At 34.0% G+C, this 22723-nt stretch overlaps 1 long non-coding RNA gene across 1 annotated transcript; it reads right to left on the bottom strand.

Annotated features, from left to right (window-relative positions):
- Window positions 1-20193: 20193 nt before the first annotated feature.
- On the bottom strand, window positions 20194-21224 carry LOC110463913. Its single transcript, XR_002464447.1, has 2 exons — window positions 20916-21224; window positions 20194-20767 (listed from the first exon to the last, which is right to left on the bottom strand). It is a non-coding gene; the product is annotated as an uncharacterized LOC110463913 (long non-coding RNA).
- Window positions 21225-22723: the final 1499 nt, after the last annotated feature.

The raw sequence follows: 22723 nt of genomic DNA on the forward strand, positions 1-22723 counted from the left end.
GTTTCTGGTTTTTAATGCCACAAAATCTCATTCTATATCAGATATCTTATATAGCAACGAGATTTCAATTATATAATATATCTTATATAATATATGAGATATCTTATATATTATATGAGATATATCATACAGAAAATTAAATTAGATATCTTATATGCGATATAAGATATCTTATATAGTATATATGATATCTTATATATTATATAAGATATCTCATATAGTATATAAGATAAGATATCTCATATATATAAGATATCTTTATTGTATATGAGATATCTTATATAATTATATAAGATATCTTGTATAATTCGATGAAATACAGGATCGACATTGCTCCTTGAATAAATGTTAAGTTGGCTTGCCACATATGACCTGCAGTAATTATCGCGATGATTTACACGGGGCTGATTTCATGGTCAGCTCTCAAATCATGTCACGGGAGTTATTATGTACCGACAGACGTATTATACTTCCTAGTCGGTTGGAAAAGTTTGCCTTTATGTTTATTTTTGTATTTCATTGCCGATATAACGTGCTTGATATTTATCGATAAACTGTACTTTACAATTGTATGAATGTGTTTGTCGACAAACGTCTCATTTTGAATATGATATATTCGTTAGCAGTGTTACATATACATGCCAATCATGTACGATTTGAACTCCTTATATTATTATAGTAGTGACTATAGTACGAATTGATAAAATAACACTAATCCGTTAATGCATTACTCTTTTACTATATTAATCGTAACAGTGTTCTCTTGTTTTCAATATTTACATATACTTTGTTTTCATGTTTCTTTTATATGTTTCCTAAGGTCCTGATTATCTTTTGGGTGCTGCATGCGACAATGTCTTTTTTTGCAAACATTCATATTTTATGATGTTGTATGTAAAGTGTAGTAAATTGACACATCATGCAAAACAATATGTAAACAGACTTGCTGATGGTATTGCACATAATTATGAAGAGTCTGACATACCTAGGCGGTAAGTCGACCAAGGACATCATCAGTGACCAAAATAGTATTAGGTCACCTGAGCTTTGCTTAAGTGACCCTTTTCGATCACTTTCCGCGTCGTCGTGCGTCGTCCGTAAACTTTTTACATTTTCAACTTCTTCTCAAGAACCAGCAGATGGAATTTATTCAAACTTGGTCAGAATCATACTTGGTAGATGAGGCTACAAAATTGTAAAATTGGGATTCCTACCCAACCCCTGGGGCCAGGGTGGGGCCCCAAAGGGAAAATTAACCAATATTTCAAAAATCTTCTTCTCCAGATTCAGAGGTACTGCATTCATTTTCTTTGCATGGATGGAAAGATCATCAGGGGCTTTATTTAAATTTTTAATTTCAGAACCCCGAGCTATCCGTTCTCCCTTGGGGAGGGGGTAAAGTTTACTATAGTTTATATTGGGAAACAACACTTTTGGGTATATTTTTACAATTTTCTGTAGGAAATTATTTTTACTTGGTAAGAATTATCCTTGGAGGAAGATAGTTTTAAATGGTAAAATTGGGATTCCTACCCCAACCCTGGGGTCCAGGCGGGGCCCCAAAGGGAAAATTAACCAATATTTCAAAAATCTTCTTTTCCAGACTCAGAGGTACTGCAGTCAATTTCAGTGCATGGATAGATAGATCATCATGAAATGGATTGAAATTGTCAATTCCAGGACACCTGAGCAATCTGTTCCTCCTTGGGGAGGCAAGGGGGTAATGTTTACTATAGTTTATATAGGGAAATAACACTTTTGGGTATATTTTATCCATTTTCAGCAGAAAATTATTCAAACTTGGTCAGAAATATCTTTGGTGGATGAGGGTATTTGGAATATATATATATATGGAATTCCTGCCCCATCCCAAGGGGCTAGGGTGGTGCCCTAAAGGGAACATTAACCAACATTTTAAAATTCTTATCCTTTGACGACATGACAAGTTTTGTTTTTCACTTAGTTTACATGCTGATTTCCACATCACATCTAAACAATAAAATAAAGCTACCAGTACCTATATGATATAACTCAGGTGACCGTTAAGGCTCTTGGGCCTCTTGTATTTTCTAGACTATAGAATAGTTGGCATTATTTATTGTTCTTAATACGAATGCATACAATGACTTAGAATGGTTAAGTCTACACATGTGTTTAAGGCAATACAGGTATGATAGATTGATATACATGTATATTACAATACAGAAGTATCCTTCCTGGAGGGAGACACGGATTCTGTCACTGTGAGAGAAACAGATAAAAATGTCGACTCTACGAGCCACTACGACCACAAATAGTGTACAATTTGTCAATGATAGCAGTAGGTAACATTTGCACAGCTCAAATATTGCTTAAAGTAATTTGAACTAAAAATGTTCTCAGATAAAGACGATGAAGCAGTAGCTGAGACAATCATCCTAACTGATATCCGATTTCTTAACACCTGAGTATTTTAGGCACAGTAAATGATGTAACTAAGCTGTTTGAAAGGACATGTGTAATAGTTGATATGGACACTTATCACGTTTGACAGGAATATTTAGATCAAGTGGAACTTTTGTTGGTTCTTCATTGTTGCATGTCATGGTATATATTTAGCCCTTATAAGCAAATCTATATTTATACTCGTGTGTTATATTCAAATGGAAACATCAGTATGATGTTGGATATTTAAAAAAAAAAATCTTTTACGAATTAATGTCAAAATTTAAAGGAGATCGTACTAGTTAATACATAAACCAAACTTCTGTAATACTAAAAATGTGCTTCCTAATCTGTGAGCTCAATGTTATGATATAAATAAATGCTGAGCTAGGATGATGTTCGTACTAAATACACTTTATAAATGTGAAATATTTGATATACGAATATGTAACTCGGTCCGTATGTTAAGAAAGGAGTTTAACGTACATTGTATACAAATGAAAACTAATTGCATACATCATAAAGTCTGTTTTATTTCAAAATAGAGCCGTACTTTGTCAACCATAACTGTAAGTCTATTTTGTAAATTTAGAACGGTTATGCACACGGAAATTATTTAATTACAGCGTTTGACCTGCAGTAATTATCGCGATGATTCACACGGGGCTGAGTTCACGGTCAGCTCTCAAATCATGTCACGCGAGATAATTTGATATGTCAGATCGTAATGTCTTACCTGTTCAAGTTTGAGTTATTATGTACCGACAGACTGTAATACTTCCTAGTCGAGTGGAAAAATTTGCCTTTATCTTACGTGCTTGTATTTCATTGCCGGTATAACGTGCTTGATATTTATCGATAGACTGTAGCTAACAATTGTATAAATGTGTTTGTCGACAAAGGCCTCATTTTGAATATGATATATTCGTTAGCAGTGTTACATATACATGCCAATCATGTTCGATTTGAACACCTTATATTATTATAGTAGTGACTATAGTACGAATTGATAAAATAACACTAATCCGTTAATGCATTACTCTTTTACTATATTAATCGTAACAGTGTTCTCTTGTTTTCCATATTTACATATACTTTGTTTTCACGTTTCTCTTACATGTTCCTAAGGTCCTGATTATCTTTTGGATGCTGCATGCGACAGGCCTAATGTCTTATTTTGCACATATTCATATTTTACGATTTTGTATTTAAAGTGCAGTAAAGTTACACTTCATGCATAACAATATGAACACAGACTTGCTGATGGTATTGTAGATAATTATGAAGAGTCTGACATATCTAGGCGGTAAGTCGACCAAGGACATCATCAGTGACCAACACATTATATCTTCTAAACTATAGAATGGTTTACAATGTATGTTGTTCTTAATATGAATGCATCCAGTGATACAATACAGAAGTATCCGTCCTGGAGGGAGACACGGATTCTGTCACTGTGAGAGAAACAGACAAAATATCGACTCTTCGAGCCACTACGATCAGAAATAGTGTACAATTTGTCAATGATAGCAGTAGGTAACATTTGCACAGCTCAAATATTGCTTGAAGTAATTTGTACTAAAAATGTTCTCAGATAAAGACGATGAAGCAGTAGCTGAGACAATCATCCTAACTGATATCCGATTTCTTAACACCTGAGTATTTTAGGCACAGTAAATGATGTAACTAAGCTGTTTGAAAGGACATGTGTAATAGTTGATATGGACAATTATCACGTTTGACAGGAATATTTAGATCAAGTGGAACTTTTTGTTGGATTTTTATTGTTACATGTCATGGTATATATTTAGCCCTTATAAGCATTTATTACGAAATATAAGTATACTTTTGCTAAACATTGCGGTAAAAATTTCCACTTAATAGTAACTAGATGATTCTTGTGACAGAAAAACAAATTCCGAGATATTTATTCTGTCTCAGTTTGCATGAAATACTCTATACATTATTTGTCGTATCAAAACTCTGTTAGTAGCGATATAAAGGATTTATTAGTCACATTTGACTTAGCACTGTACCCCTACATGTTATGGAACACTTTAGACATGAAGTTTCATCCCTCCTCAGTACCACTAACGAATGATAAATAAACATGTGTACGTTGTTGTTTGGTTTCTGCTTCCTTCTCCGTGATATACAACATAAGCAAACCTAGCCCAGCTATATAGGGTGGTCATCAAGTGGCGGAGTGGATATCACATTCTCGCCTTTCTAAAAGGCAGCCGGGATTCGAATTCCCGATCGGACATGACAAGCTATGGTGTCACCAGCCCGGACACGAGGGTTTTCTTCGGGTACTCCAGTTTCCTCCCACATTAAGAACCCCAGCTCGCTAACTTCCATGCTCACTGTGATTAATATAAGTTGAAATACGAACAATCATATTTAACATTTAATATAAGTAATACCACTGATTTCAACATCTTCACAAGGTTTGCTTTGATTATAACGACAGTAGAGAAAAACAACGCGTTTCGGCTTTTTCACACTGCCATTTAATATAATAACACTTCAACATCTTTCACTTGCGTACATTGCACTCATTGTGACATCACAGAGAACAATACTATGGCGTGAATGAGTACAGTAGAACAGTACTATGGCCCAGGGAAATACTGGCGATGCTTTTGTTTTAGTATTCCAGTGTCAATATTTACATAAATGTGATATTGTGCATACTTTAATTTATCGTCTCATTTATGTAATCTCAAACTGGCTCCCATTTTTTCCATCTTTTATATACTTTTCTGAATATCGATTTATAATAATCAAATTGAATATCGATCTTATTTGATAGCCAATATTTGATGAAATGATAGTAGACGCTTTTATGACATTCATCAGGATAATGTCCGATTAAAAATGGTATTAATAACTTTTTCGACCTATCTATTCCCTATTTTAACATACATGTACTACGAAATGCATGCCAAACACAAGAAATAGCCACACAAAATATACTAGAACTAAGACAAGACTGTTACATATCAGTTAGTCACATATTATGTGCGTTTTACGTATCATTCAGCTATGAAATGTTGCCTTTGAAACTAAGGACATACATTTTGAACACGGAAGTAAAATTTACATACAAACTCTGTTGTAAGGCGGGAAAATCCGGTCAGTTATATTATCCGGACCAAACATAATCTATACATGGTGCTGAATAATGCTCGTTCATAGGTAATGCGCAACTAAGAATTTAAAGATAAAAGATATCCTTATTACACTAGTAAACGAGTCTTATATACATAACATATCACATTATATTCCTAAATTGTGATCAAGAGACACTTTCCATCCCACTTTTGTTCAATAGTTGCATTACAACGTGGGTTGTTTAACCTTTTTTTTCAGTTAATATTAATTTATGTTTCTATTCATTTGACAGTCTTAAGTTTTGATAAATGTCGGTATTTTTTATATACTAACACTTCATTTATCGACAATATTTTACTGTGTGGTCGATGTCCCAATCTTGATCATGTAGATTTGTTTTGGGCACTCCGGTTTTACCCTACGGTAAAACCTCATGCGTTACTATACAGACCAACAAGAGTGATAAACATAAACATTTAGTTATTTGATTGTGTTATAATTTGCGTAAAAGAAACGAAGTTATACGATATTTTTATTTAACATATTTATATTGATTAAAGATTGATTAATACAAGTCACGATTGAATCTTCCTTTTAAAAAGGTTTCCTTTCAGGATACTTTTACATGATATATCACAATAACTGCCAGTTCTCAAATATTAAAGGTTATTTGATTTAATACAAGGACAGACAACAGGACCGAATAATTACTTTGTATCGAGTTGTTTGAATTTGGGGCGTCAAGTTGTAACTTTCCATACATTACATCATTATTGTTCATCGTATTGTCGTTTTATGCAACTTCATTAATGTAGACCAATTGCATTTTGCATGATATTTCTCTTCGCGTAAATTTGCGTTATATTACGATCGCAAGTTCAAGAACATGCGAACTACTGTTGCAGTAATACCAAACATTATACGTTCACGTCAAATGAACTGCAAGTTAATATGCATGTGAAGAATTACGAGAAAGCTCGTTAACTTCAGTTTTGTGAAATATAAACACTATCCAGTGTTTTAAGATTGAAGTTTATGTGTTTCTTTCTTCAAATACTGATTCAGTGATTTGATTCAGTGTATTATACTGTGGATGATATGTGAACTAGGCCAAATGTTACAGTTACGTCATTTACGTAATACTTTAATGTAAGTTGGAAAGTTACCAGATAATATAAGATATGACAAAGCGTTATCTTATCGGGTTGCATCATCGCCCTACTTCTAAGTATTTCTAGTCAGAAATATAGATGAAGCAATTAAGGTATATATGGATTGTATGATTAAATGGCCCTACAGCTTACACCAGAGATATAATTATGTAATTATCACGCTGGTAGATTTGTATTCGCTCCTGTACACTGTAGTCAATCGACAGGACACGGAAGATTTAGTTCACGTGGGGTGTTAGGTCGTTATTTATATCTGTGCATCATTGTCCATGTCTGGTAATTATATACTGTTAAATATAGATTACGATGATATCATTATATAATGGTGAACACACATATGAATGATTTTATTTAATATATATATATATATATATATATTAAATTTAGATTGGCTACTGATTGAAGGCTTTAATGCGTGATTTTCTCGTTAATAAACTAACATCATAACAACAATTCACGCGCTAATCACTCAGTTAAACAAAAGAAAAATAGATCAACATTCAGTCGATAAAAGTCATGACTCCTACCTCTCCCACACCTTTTCTGGTTAGAAGATCAAAGTGTTTTGGCCATTGGCCAGGCTGGCAAACACCTACACAGTTTACTAATTAGTATAAGTAAGAATTCAATGATAAAATTGATTTACGATATGTGTATCTTTTTTCACATACTTTTGCTAGAATGAAGCAAACGACATAAAGGAAAATTAACTGACACATGACTTCCAGTGATGTATTAGTTATCTATGAGAGTTCTTCAATCCTAAAACACTCTCACATTTTTTAAGCTCACCTGGCCCGAAGGGCCAAGTGAGCTTATGCCGTGGTGCCGTGGTGCGGCGTCCGTCGTCCGGCGTCAATATTTTACTTTAAACAACTTCTTCTCAATAACCAAATGGCCTAGGGTGATGATATTTGGCCAGTATCATGCTGGGATAAAGGGCTACCAAGTTTGTTCAAATGTATGACCTTAAAACCCTCAAGATCACAGGGGTCAAATGTCTTAAAATCTTCAAGCAACTTCTCCTCAATAATCAAAAGCCCCAGGGTACTGATATTGGGCCTGTAGCATGCTGGGATGAAGGGCTACCAAGTTTGTTCAAATGTATGACCTTAATACCCTCAAGATCACAGGGGTCAAATGTCTTAAAATCTTCAAACAACTTCTCCTCAATAATCAAAAGCCCCAGGGTACTGATATTGGGCCTGTAGCATGCTGGGATGAAGGGCTTCCAAGTTTGTTTAAATGAATGACCTTGACAACCTTTCAAGGTCACAGGGGTCAAATGACTAAAATCTTCAAACAACTTCTCCTCAATAACCAAAAGGCCCAGGGTACTGATATTGGGCCTGTATCATGCTGGGATGAAGGGCTACCAAGCTTGTTAAAATGAATGACCTTGACCCACTTTTAAGGTCACAGGGGTAAAATATGTTAAAATCTTCAAACTACTTCTCAATAACCAAAAGGCCGAGGGTACTGATATTGAGCCTGTAGCATGCTAGGATGAAGGGCTACCAAGTTTGTTCAATTGAATGACCTTGACCTATTTTTAAGGTCACAAGGTTCAAATATGTTAAAAACCTGTAATACGACTTCTTTTTAAAAACCAAAATGACTAGGATGATAATGATATTTAGCCAGTAGCATGCTGGAATAAAGGGCTACCAAGTTTGTTCAAATTAATGACCTTGACTTATATTCAAGGTCACAAGGGTTGGATTTAGCATGTTGGGATGAAGGGCTACAAAGTATGTTCAAATGAATGACCTTCATCTTTTTTCAAGGTCACAGGGGTCAAATATGTTAAAAACCTTTAAACGACTTCTTAATAAGCAAAAGGCCAAGGGTGATGATATTTGGCCATTAACATGCTGGGATGAAGGACTAGCAAGTGATTGACCTTCGCCCATATTCAAAGTCACAGTGGTCAATATACGTTTAAATCTTTAAATGATTTGTTCTGTATAACCAAAAGATCCAGGGAAATTATATTTTGCCAGAAGCATGCTGGGTTGGAAGACTATAAACTCTGTTCAACCTAATGTCATTGTTCGACATTCAAGGTCACATGCGTCATATGTTTAAATCTTTTAATAGGTTCTTATGAATCAAACACTGATATTCTGCTTGTAGCTGTATTTTAGTCCACTTTTAAGATTACAAGTGTGAGATTAATACCAGGTGAGCGATGCAGGCCCATTGGGCCTCTTGTTAAAGGTTGTTCTTTTTCCCTTAAACACCAGAATGTTTCTAAATTATTATCACATATATCAAAATAGCACCGGCCCATATACTATGTAGAACAACCTATGCGCCAAACAGCGACATATATATCTATAAATTAAAGTGTTTACCCAAAACACCTGGATAAAGTCTATGGTTGTAATATACAGCAAAATCACACCGTCCATATACATATGTAGTAGTATCGATATATATGTAGACGTTCCTCAACGGGTGATGGTTGGTTATCATGTGTATCTAACTCGAGTTAGTGACTCTGTAAATTGTATATTAATTACTTCTTATTTTTATGACTTTTTAGCGACACTGCACACAAAGTCATTTTTGCAAAAAAGATTTAATTATACGTCAGTCATTTTTATGCTCGCCGTGAGGATTTCCATGACTCATAAATCAATCATAATCTATTATATGTGTGTATATGGCTTTGCTCGTTATGTCACCAAACATTGTTTATAGAAAGGCACCCATTGGAATCCTTAATGTAAATAGAATAGAGTATCCATATCTTAGCTGATATGTTAACATAAGCCAAATATGGACTGTGATTACGTGATAGTTAGAAGTCTTTACATGTGGAAGGAAACTTTGGCAGCCGTGGTTGCTTGATATAATTTCTTCCGAAACAAAAGCAAGTTGATGCACCTGATTGTGAACATTAATGAAATACTTCAAAACAACTGCACTTAATTTGAACAATCCCTGCAGTGGATATGATTTTTACCATTGAACACTGTAGTAAATGATAAGATTTCTGTTCTTTACACTGCAGTAAATTCAAAACATATGTTTTCATATCTGTATGAAAAATAACAAAAGTACCTATTTTAGCAGACTAAACGTTTAGTATATTATGAATTTTAAAGGATAAGTGCTTCAGGGAATGACATACGAAAACAACATCAATTATCGTAGTCATAATTTAGCGCAAATATTCAAGCGCAATATTGCGTTAAAACAGGAATACCGCTACAATGTGTACGTGTACTGTAGATGAGTTTTACCCATACGCAATGACTACAAATAAAAACAAATATCAAACCAAAGTGTTCGTTTGCTTTATTAACATGATAGTTTAAAAGTAATATATCATATAAACATATTAGATGTTTCAAATCTTCTAGTAGAGTGATTGTTATTGTACATTAGTAATCGTAAATAATGATCTAGTTTGATAAAAATGTCATCTTTTGAGTCTTCATCACAAAATAATCTGAATATAACCTTAACGTTAGACACATCGATATGTTGTGCCATTACATCTTGTTGCATACCACAAATAATAACATGTTTTACAAAAATATCTTGTCATAATTATTTACATCAGGTAGAAGTCCTTAAGGTCTTCAATGACAGTCTTTTTGTTACTATTGTTTTTGGTGAGTTTCATGCAGTCTCGCATGTATCGTGTATCATCCGGCTTGTAACGTCGTTCTTTCACATGTAGCTGACACCTTCGTTTATTAGATGGTTTGGTGTCCAGTTTGGACGCAACATATGTAGAGGCGAACATCATCTCATATACTCCATATAGATATTTGGGTCTCGATTCTCGAAATGTCCTGTAGGACGCATCTGAGGGGATCAAAACACAACTAGGCAACCATCGTTTCTTAAAGCGATTGCTTCAGATCCTACAATAGAGATTGAATAGACATAAGTCAAAGTTACGATGGCGCTACATAGCGCCACAATGGAATTACGATATGTTTGAGTTTTAAAACACTAGATATAATAAGTGTACAGGCACAAAACAGTGCATCAATGCATATAGAGAAAATGTGAAATGATGAAAATGTAATTTTTTTGAGAAAAATCTTTTTACCAATGTATTGTGTAGATTTGTATTTGAGTTTTTATGTCATATAGTGATCAGACATAATCTAAACTAAGTGCAATACCTATATGCGCTACACAAATGTTGGATTACCTGTAACTACTAGTGTCTGTTACAATCGTTAAAGGACTTACCTAACAGTGGTACAGGTGGTCCAGTTCTTCATGAATGCAAGAACACACATAACCTTCAAACCAAGCCGGAGGAAATCAGCCCTAGCTTTAGACCTTTTAAGAATACGCCTTTTCTTACTTTGTTCGTGAAACATTTTGTCCCCAGCCTCCCTAAATACCAGCCCGACTTGCTTAGCATGATTTGTTTTATCCGAATCGAGAAGCTCCATGTATACTTCCTCTGATCGGGCTAGATTGACCAAACAATCACAACTAGTCGCATATCATTTCAAACTACACATTGTATGTACATGTGATCTATGAATATGTTTGTTTCCCTGACCTGGTCGATGACCCAATCATTTCTGGTGGTGGTGATAGATTACAGGCTTATCTTAAATTAGGCAAGGCACTAAGACCAATAATATACATATTAGTCCTATGACACCAGGTGTAAAAATGACCAGCTAACTTTGGCATATCTAATAGCTACACTAAATATTCAATATGACAGAACAAAATGAAGCAAAACAATAATAACGATCGTATTGGAATCAATATTAATTTTAAGATCGCACATCTAAATTAACAATAATGTAATAATGAACTATGTAAATTTTACTAAGCATGGTTAAGTCAACAATGCATGACATTGATCATATACATTGACTCAGATCACTGGAGTGTGCAGTGCTAGGGTCTGTACCGTAATATATATCATACTCCCATCACATGTCATTATCACAATAATGCACATTTGACTGTCGAAAATCAAATCATTTGTATTTGAAAACATCAATCCATTCATTTGTATTTGAAAACATTAATACCTAATTTTGTACAAATGGAGCAATTTACGCTTATTCCTTCATATTATTTTTATTAAAATTTAGTTTCGTTTTATTGTATGTATAGTTGTTCGATATAACAGGAGTTCTTGTCGCTGTAACACAATTTGGAATACATCCAATATTTACCTAGTAACCTGATAGTGAAGCTATATGTGTTTACCTCACACGACATTACCTGAGTGAACTCCCCTTGCGTTAGTCATGTTCAATGAAACACTATCCCTACATAGTGATGTCAGCCGGATGAGTAGGGGCTGTTCAGGGAGTCTTATCTCAGTTAAATAAAATTGTTTGATTAAATGTGCCTAGAAATCGTGTTTCGTACTGAGTAATTTAATAAATAATATTGAACTATAACGTCTTTTTTTATACCTTCCCATACTACATTAATTTATCAACAGTTTCCATATTGTTGATATTATACTCGTGAAGGTAATATATGTAATTAATGTTTGGAAATCTTCTCCAGGATAAATTGATGCTGATAACTACAGTGACTCGGATCCAACAAGCTAAAGACACAAACGTTCTGTAGATATTTATTATTTCATCGCATGATTATGTCACTTATAACAAACTGACACCTATATTTAACCACTTTGTTTCGGAGTGATTTGTGTCACTCAGCTGTGAATGACAAAGTATATATGGGTTGTTTGGATATGTGGATCTAGAACTTGATGATAAATGTAGCTGACCAAGCAACTTCAAATGGGATATGTCTGACTTTAATGCGATTCGAGTTTAATTATTTTATGATTCTTCTTATGACTTTAATTGGATTAAATCATTCAGTGATGAAATATTTTGGTTTCATAATATCAAAATATTAAAATTAACAATTTTATCACAAGATAGAAATTATTATTAAGTCAGAATATATATATATGGATATATATATTGCCCTGTAATAGTTTATGTCTTTGTGGTGTGATGTAAATGTATACAGTGTGTGACGTTTAGTTATAAGTAATGTTTGGTTAAAAAAGCCCTTCTCAGATACTAAACTCCAGAACTCATCCCAAGCAAGGAAAAAAAATCAAAGATGTGACTCCTGTGAGAGGATATGTTTACATGGTATATGTATACTCATATGATATTTTACATGATGTATTTGTGAAGACTTTTCTTTTTTTATCACAAGATGATGTGATTATTTTATAGTGAACTGAAAATTCAGGCTAATCCTCACATGTTAGGACAGATGGCATAGGAACCTCTGTTGCCGATGTGTAACATATTCTCAAATAAATTTAATATAAAGATACTATTTAGTAGCCGTACGAAACACGTCACACATACGCATTAAAAACCACAACGCATTATGTTACTTGAATCTCTCGTAGTTTTAATGACACGATTTTTTGTGTAGTCTCAGGACGAAAAATGCAATGTCTACGCTATGATTGATTCGAACATTGTACATATATCTTCTAGGTAATATAACAGAATAGTACATACCTCTTCTAGGTAATATAACAGAATAGTACATATATCTTCTAGGTAATATAACAGAAAAGTACATATATCTTCTAGGTAATATAACAGAAATCAACATTAATTTTAGGTTTCTTTATTTTCATTTGGTATTTAAACACATCAAGATATCCAGCACAATACATCTATAGTCAGTCATTATCTAAACAAAGACATATAAATACAGTTTAAATATCCAGTACTTGTTTAGCCTTAGTGGAACGACATGGCACATAACTTTATACCCCGTAGAGTTAATGTTCGGTTTGTATAGTAGACTGTCAGTGCTTTGTAGACGTACAATACACGTTGGTCATTGACTTTATACCACCATACATTGTATAACACGCGGAGGAAGTTTTTCTATACTATTTGTGGTCTGCTATCTTAATGACGAACCAAGGATTTCCACAATCATTAGCTGGATACTTTCCTACATAGTTGAACCACTTTTCCACACAAGAATTTAGATCGCTCTGCGATAGTATAGGTGATTTTCTTATGCTTATGTCATATTTGGATTTTTAAGAATACCACAGATGTTACCGCGCTGCTGTTACAGACTTCTTGATCGATATTTCCTAATAATCATGTGGAGGATACAAGCATTTGTGATGCTAAGGGCTGCATGGGTCATTTCCGGCAGTTTAGCAGACCTTTTGGCAATCTGAAAGAAACAATGGAGTACATCGTTAGAATTTTTAAAATGTGATTTACGAATGAGAATGTTTTGAATTTAAATTTAAAATATCATTGCAGCTCAGTTCTGCCATGAACACAATAATCATGAAACGTTTTGATACCTTAAATTTCAAGTTACCTGAAACACATAAAAAACTAATTGTATCCTTGCCTGATTAACCCCCGGTGTATTTCCTCAGCTTCTCAAGGACATGTATAACATTGAGTCCTAGCTTCAATATTGCAGGTACATCAGATCGATTTTGAAAACCCTGACGAAGATTTTGTCTCTTTAGTATGTCAGTGAACAGTTCATCTCCTGCGTGCTGGAGAAATCTTCCTATTTGTCTAGTTTGAATAGTGTCGCAGTTCGTCATGACGCCTTTTGCCATCGCATGTATTACACGAGGAACGTTCAGCGTTCTGTTGTTAGTCCTATAGTATGTATGATCATGTGCACGATGCGAAGTATATATATGAACTGATTGGAATTTTCACACCACAAAAACCCCTTTGACCGAAGTAAAATATGACATAGACGGTATATTTTTAACTGAAGTTTTTTTTATAGCTATGTATTACTAGTATGTGTATTATTATACTGTTTTTAAAATACGGTCATGTTATGTTATGACAGTATCATAACAACTTACAGTGATCACGTAAACGTTATTGATATTTTAAAGGATCACTAGTGAAAGAAAAAATAACAAATTCTACTTTCATTTTGAACAGTGTTTAGATAACAGTAGCGCGCGTACCGCGTCTATTTAAATACTCCTTAGCTTGAGTCAGGTTCACTTAAGCATTTTAGCAGGCGAGAGTACCCAAATTGGAATAACTCATCAAATTGGTTTCATGGAAAATTCATATAAATATTGACTCTTTCTGATGCAATTAAGTCCTGATTTCGTTTAAGTATCCATTAAAAAAATGTCTTAATTGAGCAGATATTAGGTAGAAAATTTGCGTTGATGCATTGAATCAATACCCGGGAATTATTACACTATGCTGAACAGAAATAGAAACCATTTAATTGTATTGCAAATAAAGACGTTACATTATTAATCCGAATAGTGGTCTGTCTTCGGTCCCGTTCCTTATTTTGATACTTTCACATTGTATATGTGATTTTTTATACTTGCAAGGAAGATGACCATCAAGTTAATCGATTGATCATTATACAGTCGGACCTCGTTATCTCGAACTCGTATAACTCGAAGACCCCGTTTAACTCAAAATATTTCATCGGTCCCGGCCAAAACTCTTCTTACTCTTAGTAATAAAAACTCTGATAATACGAACTCTGAAAACTCGAAAAACTCGGATATCCCGAAGTGAAACATCGGTCCCAACAACGTAAATCCTACATAAAAATATCTCCTACCTCGAAGTTTCTTAAGATTCACCAGTCTATCATATATTCTTTAATTATTTGATACATATTAGACGCAGTGCACGAGGTCGGAGACAGCATGTGTGTTTATTGTAACATTAATTAATTAATTAATATGATTATGAATAATTTTTTATTTTTCATTTTATATAGTTATCTTTTTGACATTTATTGACTGTTTAAATACGTTGATTGTCAGAGAAATCAATGACATATATAGCCTCATATTGGACCAAACACTTTACCAAGTTTTATGCCAAACATAGGAACTCGCTTAACTCGAATACCTCGAAGTTTCCCAACGATCCCGTCGACTTCGAGATAACGAGGTTCGACTGTATTTCGTTATTAGCTTACGGCGGGATATTAGAGAAAACAAATATCTAGGGAGATCTGTGTGAATGTCAGAGTATCCATATTGAAAGAAATACTCCACCAAATTTCACAATTCTTGTAGCATTTTATTGAACAATAGAATGATATCAGAATCTAAAAATGATGATACTTGAAAAGAGGTCCTCCAATTGTGATTGATTGAAGTGCGGACATGACACTGACAATAATAAAAGAAAGTGGAAACGATGGTTTGTTTAGTTTTTGCTTGTAGGCACAAACAAACATGTTTTCATATACAATATTATCAGCGTCTATATTTGTCCGGGACAACTACTAGGAAAATTGATTATTATTCAATCTACAACTGTAAATTTAGAAAGAAAAAAGAAAATGCATCCAAGTAGATCTCACGACTTAAGTACGGAATACAGGCATTGACGAGTTTTTTTCCTGGTAGAATAATGTAATTTTTCCCTTATTCATAAAAATTTAAATGTCAAGGCTGCTTTAAGGGAAACTAGAACTTTTTGTATTTATTGCCTGTGGTGATTTAGAAAAGTATAAACATAACTATTATGTATGAACGGGTAGCGTAGTGGATACGCTTTCTGTTTTAAAACAGAACGCTGATGGACATTTTCTTCCTCAATAAACTGTTGCCAATTTAGTTATTCTGTTTGCTAATCCGTAAAACAACTAGTTTTCGTGGCATTAAAAACTTTTGCAGAGAACAAATAAGTACTGTGTAAAATTTATTATTTTAAAAATCTCCATAAAAGACACACATGCTAATCGATTGAAATCTAATCAAATCTAGGATTTCCCTAAGCGTAAAATACTCTTTTACCATTTCTTATTTCATTAGTTGATATCATCAATCCTTTTTTTCTGCTGATGTATCAACCACTGTCAGTACTATGTACCAGTATAATGTCGGGTGGTGCATAACCTACTCGTAGTACTCTGTAGAAGTGAAAGGTCCCATGATTCATCATTGTGTTGTTGACTTTGTGTACAAGTATAATCATTTATGACGCAACATGTCCAGCAGGATTTCTGTCGAAAGCATATATTAAACTGTGCATCACATATTGCAGGCTTTCTGAATTAGTTAAATATCTAATGATTCATCATCAGTTTAAGTTCTTTGTAAATGATCAATTGTGCATTACCTAAAGTAGATATTCTGTACAAGTTTAATGATATAGATGCATGATTTATTGCGGTTCCTTGTGCAAATTCAATCTTGAAATATGTCCAATCTGTTGTTGGTGTTATGTTCAAGCGCAAAACAAAACTAATTCGTTGGAGATCATCACTGTAGTAAAATGCCGCTATAAAATATAGAAATAAGACAACATAAATTTGCGTTTTCTTTTTTTTATTCGGTAATTATTAACATAAAAATATTTAACAGAAGGATTCACTGGTCTGGACATTGACAGATCGAAACAATTTTGATATTCAATTCGTGTTTGTCAGAAAAAGGTGGCACAGGACTTCTGTCTCTAGTCTTCTTAATGTCGTTATTCAGTTTGTCACGTGTCTGTAATTGTGAGCGTTACAATGCAAGATAGCCACTGACTTTCACCATCATACATTGTGTAACGCGCGGAAGCATTTCTATTATATTCGTAGTCTTCTTGACTCCCACAATCATTAACTGATTACTTTCCTATGTAGTTGGAAAAAATTTCCACACAACGATTTCTGCTCTCTGTTAAAGTACACTGACGCGTATGTCACATTTGCATTTCTAACATTATTGTTGTAGTAACCAGGGACGATTGTTAGAACGGACGGATGGGTAGATGATCCTCCAACCTCTTTGTCGACGTTCCTAAGGATTCATTTCGATGATACCAGCCTTTGGGATAATAGATGTTGCATAGGTCATATCCGGCAGTTCGGCAGGCCTTATGGTGATCTGAAATAATTATATGAAAGGTATGCATTAAAATGTTTTTTGGAGTAAATTTTTAAAGTTTATTTTCTAGCTCTTTTCTTCCGTGAACATAATAATCATGACTTATACAAAAAAAGCATAATCTTAAATAAACCCCCAAAAATAAAGCAAATTGTACACCTACCTTATTAACCTCCCGAGTATTCCCTCAGCTGTACCAAGATGAGTACAACATTCAGTCCTAGCTTTACAAGTGCGGGTTTATCAGATTGAGTTTGGAAACCCGGACGAAGTTTACGTCTCTTTAGTGTGTCAGTAAACATTTCATCTCCCGCCTGCCGAAGGAATCTTCCTAGCTTTCTGGTTGTAATAGGCTCGCAATATGTCAAGTATCCTTTAGCCATTTGCATGCATTACATGAGCAGTGATATGTGTTCTGTTGTAAACTCTTTAGTGTGAATGACATACAAAGCGACAGTGAAGTGTATATATACAAACTGATTGGAATTTTCACAACTATTGCATGTGACTGAAGTATAAATATATCATCGATAATATTTTCAAGTCAGCGTTTGTTCATCGTACGGTATCAGTCGTATTTGTTTTATGGCACCATTTAAAAATAGATTCAGGATATTTACTATTTAGTTACTGGAATATCAATATTTGTTCTATCGTTTGCTTTCGTTTTGTATATATTTTGGATATCAGTAGCGTGTGCATCTATTAATAGTAATATGGCCTCTTAGTTGAACCATGTTCACATGGAAGTTTTACCATGTGAGGATACCAATAACGGATATATTGGTCAGTTTCTTGAAAAAAGTGACAGCAATTAATATTTCACTTCATTTCATTAAAGCTCTGACACTTTCTGGTGAAATTCTTTTATTCTTTAAAATATACACTAAAGCAATCATTTTCAAAAATGTAAGATGCTTGAGTTGTTGTTTCACCTTATTACTTGTCGGGAAGAAAAATATTTCATTTTTGCTAATGCAGATAGCATGCAACAAAACCACAAAACGGGTAGACAGACAAAAAATACTGATTACTTAACACTATGTTGATGTGGCATCATATATATGAATGGTGCTCCGTTTTGGGTTCCGTTCCATTTGTGTACCGTCTCTTTTGAGGAAGCCGGGACTTTGGTGAAAAGGCGTGTTATATAGGTATATACGTATCGCAGGTTTAAATGTAGACTTCGATCTGGTGATGTTGATTGATAAATCAGTTTATTTGGTTACGTCAGAAATATAAAATAAAAGATCGAGGTATATCTGCGTGTGTGTAAAAGTAAACAAATCAGTTTTCGAGATTGTGAACAAAAGCTTCAACAATTTATTTTTCAATTATTGCATCGTTTTATTACACACAGTAAACAATATAAACACCAACAAATCTACAACAAACAGCATCTGAAAAAATGTCCTAGATCTCTAACTTATAAAACTGACCACACCACACTTTCAATAATAAGACACAATGAAAAACGGTAGAGTGCAATTATGTTCGTTATCAGTTATAAACAGGCTAGTTCTTTCCATATTGAGATTTATCAATAACATCCTCATTTTGTCTTGTACAACTATGAGGAAAACTAATGAGATATTCAACAAACAATTCCACAATGAGTGGGAACCACACCAATTTCCTAGGGTAAACAGGACAAGTTATATTATAAAAATTAAGATATTTTATCAATGTTCATAGAAAGACATTTCGATGTGATATTTCAGAAAGGTAAAAAAATACGAAAAAAATGAAGATGCTCTTCGTTAGACATTAGACAATGGGCTGGCTGGGACATTCTCACATAATTAACTGACTGTATTGCCATTTTTTAACAATATGTTCGTAAATCGGTATACCAAATATGTTCGCAAAACGGTATATCAAATAGTTTTCATGACATAATTAGTCATGAAAATCTTACTACAAAAAACCATATATCAACATGTATAAACACCTGTCAAATCAAATCCGGAAGTGGAAAATACTGTATAACAATTAGGGATTTTATTCACTGATCTCACCATAGCTTAATCCTTTGCTGTTGCATCATCTACCGTAGATACTTCTAGCATGTACCAGTACAATGTATGACTGTTGTACGGTCTGTATATATGTTAAATGTTTGATGGCTCATCATCCAAAGCAAGTACAAGGAAAATGTCGGAGGATTCATCTTTTCTTATGAATTCTAGGTACAAGTGTAATATTTTATGATGCTGTTAGATGTCTGTACAAGTTAAAGGATGAATGATGCATCATCTACCGTTAGTACTCTGTAGAAGAATAATGCTGCATGATTCATCATTTGTTAATGGCTATGTATACAAGTATAGTATTTTATGATGCATCATCGACGGCAGGATTTCTGTACAAGTTAAATAGCTGATGATGTATCATAAATGATATTGAGATTCTGTGTACAAGTTAAATGATGAATGGTGCAGCAATTGTTGTAGGAATTCTGTGCAGGGCATTAAGGCCTGATGACGCGTTAGGTGTTCAGCAAAATCACAAAGCAGAAGTCATCCGTTGGAGATAATCACTGTAGTGAAATGTCAACGTTATGATTCGACCATGGTACACATATGAACTATGTTAAATAAAATATCAACAACAATACTCGATTTCTATATTTTATTCCGTTATCAAGCACATAATGATACCTAGCACAATAATTCAATAGTGATTGTCTAGACATGGATATCGATACAGTGTTAATATTCATTCCGTACTTGAAAGAAGTCTTCGTAATGTTATTACTCAGATTGTCGTGTGTCAGTCCGGGATTTGTATGTGTAACAATACACATTACTCATTAGCCGTTTACTGTTCACAATCACATATTGTGTTACTAGCGGCATTGTATCTATCGTAGTCTACCATCTGTGATCACTATTTAAGAACAAGAAACTTCCACAAATATCAATTGATAATTTTTCACAGACTAATGTTCCACAGAAGAAGGTCAGGTCTCTCCGGTAAAGAATAGACGATTTTCTGTTGCTTATGCGGCCTGTTGATTCTATGCGGATATCATAGTAGTCATCACAGGTACGGAACGTTCAATGCATACCGCATCCTCCGGTCACTTCATCGTCTTTCCTTAGGTCTTTTGTCGATGATACCAGGCTTTTCGGATGCAAGGTGATCCATATGTCGTTATCCGGCAGCGTTCGGCAGGCCTAATGGTCACCTGAAAAAGGAAAGTGGGGTGGATTGTTAATATTTGAATTTTGCCTCAGGAAAAAAAATCAAAAAAATCTGTTAGTATGTTTCTGTAATGAACACAATAATCCTGATTTTTTAAAACAATTAATAATGCCACTGCATATTAGACCTACCTTATTAACCCCCTGTGTACTCCCACAGCTGTGACAGGATGTGTGTAACTCGCATTCCAAACTTGAGAAGTCTTGGTGGACTGGATTGATTTTGAGCACCATCGTGAATATTTCGTTTCTTTAGCGTATCGAAGTACATTTCATCCCCCACTTGTCGGAGGAATCGTCCCATCTGCTTGGTTAGAATAGGATCGCAGTTCGTCATGTAGCCTTTAGCCATTACAGATATGTCAGTGGCAGTTGTATACGAAGTGTCCTGTTGACGATTAGTGAGTGTATAAACCCTGATCGACTGCGCAGTGTATATATACAGACGGATTGGGATTTTCACAACAAAGTCATGTGACCTAGATAGTATTTTTAACTCAATGCTTATTCATAGTAAAGTATTACTCGTATGTGTTTCGTTATCACTATTTAAAAATACGGTCAGGCTATGTTATGACGGCTCAATGAGGCAGACGGCTTATACTGTTTACATTAGCGACCAAGCAATACGAGAATTCAGTGAACAAGCTTGTAACATGGGTAAACATTTTGGGCATTTCATATAATAAGATTACTGAGAATTTAATTATGGAATATAGGCATTAGAACTGATTGATCGATTACTCATTACATTATTTTAGGTTAGGGTATATCACTAAACAAACACGATACTGAGTGATAGTATCCAAATCAAATTATGTTGGTTATCGGAATATATGAGTTATTCTGAATTAAAGAAACTATCCATATTTTGTTTTTCATTGTATCTTAAAGCAAGGGATGTGAGGCCATTAGGCATATAAATAAAGGTGAAATCGAAATCACATGTTTGAATGCATTCTTATGCTAACACTGTTATCACTGCAGACAGATTACGCAATAACACCACACCAACGTGTTGAACGCGAGCTGGCAACATGCCAGATAGCTGGGATCTGGGTACCCTAACGTATATTAAACTTTGAGTACATAACCTTTTATAAACTAAATTTAAACATTTTAACAATATGAGGACACACATGAGACATTTTAACAATACGAGGACACACATGAGACATTTTAGACGGCATGCCATTAGTAACTTGTCTATATTTGTATGCTTATGTAATGTATATCTATTTTTAGATTTATTTCCTAATCAGAGAACAGAAGAGCTAAATTAATTAAATGATTCCAAATTTAGTACAGTTGTATATAATATTAGATACTGATTTATTTATGTTATATATGATTAAATATTCATTATTTATATAATCGTTACGTTTAATTTTGTCACTTAATTTATAAATGTCGCTAAATTCTAACACATTCTGTACACTTCCATTACAATGATCACATATTACAAATATAGTATAATAGCATACCTCATTGTTGGAATTAAAAATAAAGGCAGTTTATTTGCGCGTTTATTTTTTTTATTTTTTTACATACGGAATAAAACCTCTCTATAACTGCTATACTTTATGTCGATCTTGAAATTACACATGCGCTCGTATTCACGAAACCGTTCTCATGATCGAGCAAAACTTCTGTGCTCAAACCACCCTTTTTGAAACTCGCTTAAATCATACGACGCAATCAGAATGTGAATTTTAACATCTAAAACGGTTTTCAATGCGAAGACTCTGTACTAGTACTAGTAGGATTCATATATACAATTGATAGTCGTCAAACACTTTTGATTATAATGGGGAATATGTATTTAGAAAATTGAAAGAAGATCATTGTTGTCCCTTCTATTTCACCTATTCGTGTTCGGATCTTAATTTTCATTAAATCAAACAACAGTCCCACGATTATAAATCCCACTAAGTTTGAAT

This window comes from Mizuhopecten yessoensis, unplaced genomic scaffold, assembly GCF_002113885.1.
Source record: "Mizuhopecten yessoensis strain PY_sf001 unplaced genomic scaffold, ASM211388v2 scaffold1515, whole genome shotgun sequence".
NCBI classification, from domain to species: domain Eukaryota; kingdom Metazoa; phylum Mollusca; class Bivalvia; order Pectinida; family Pectinidae; genus Mizuhopecten; species Mizuhopecten yessoensis.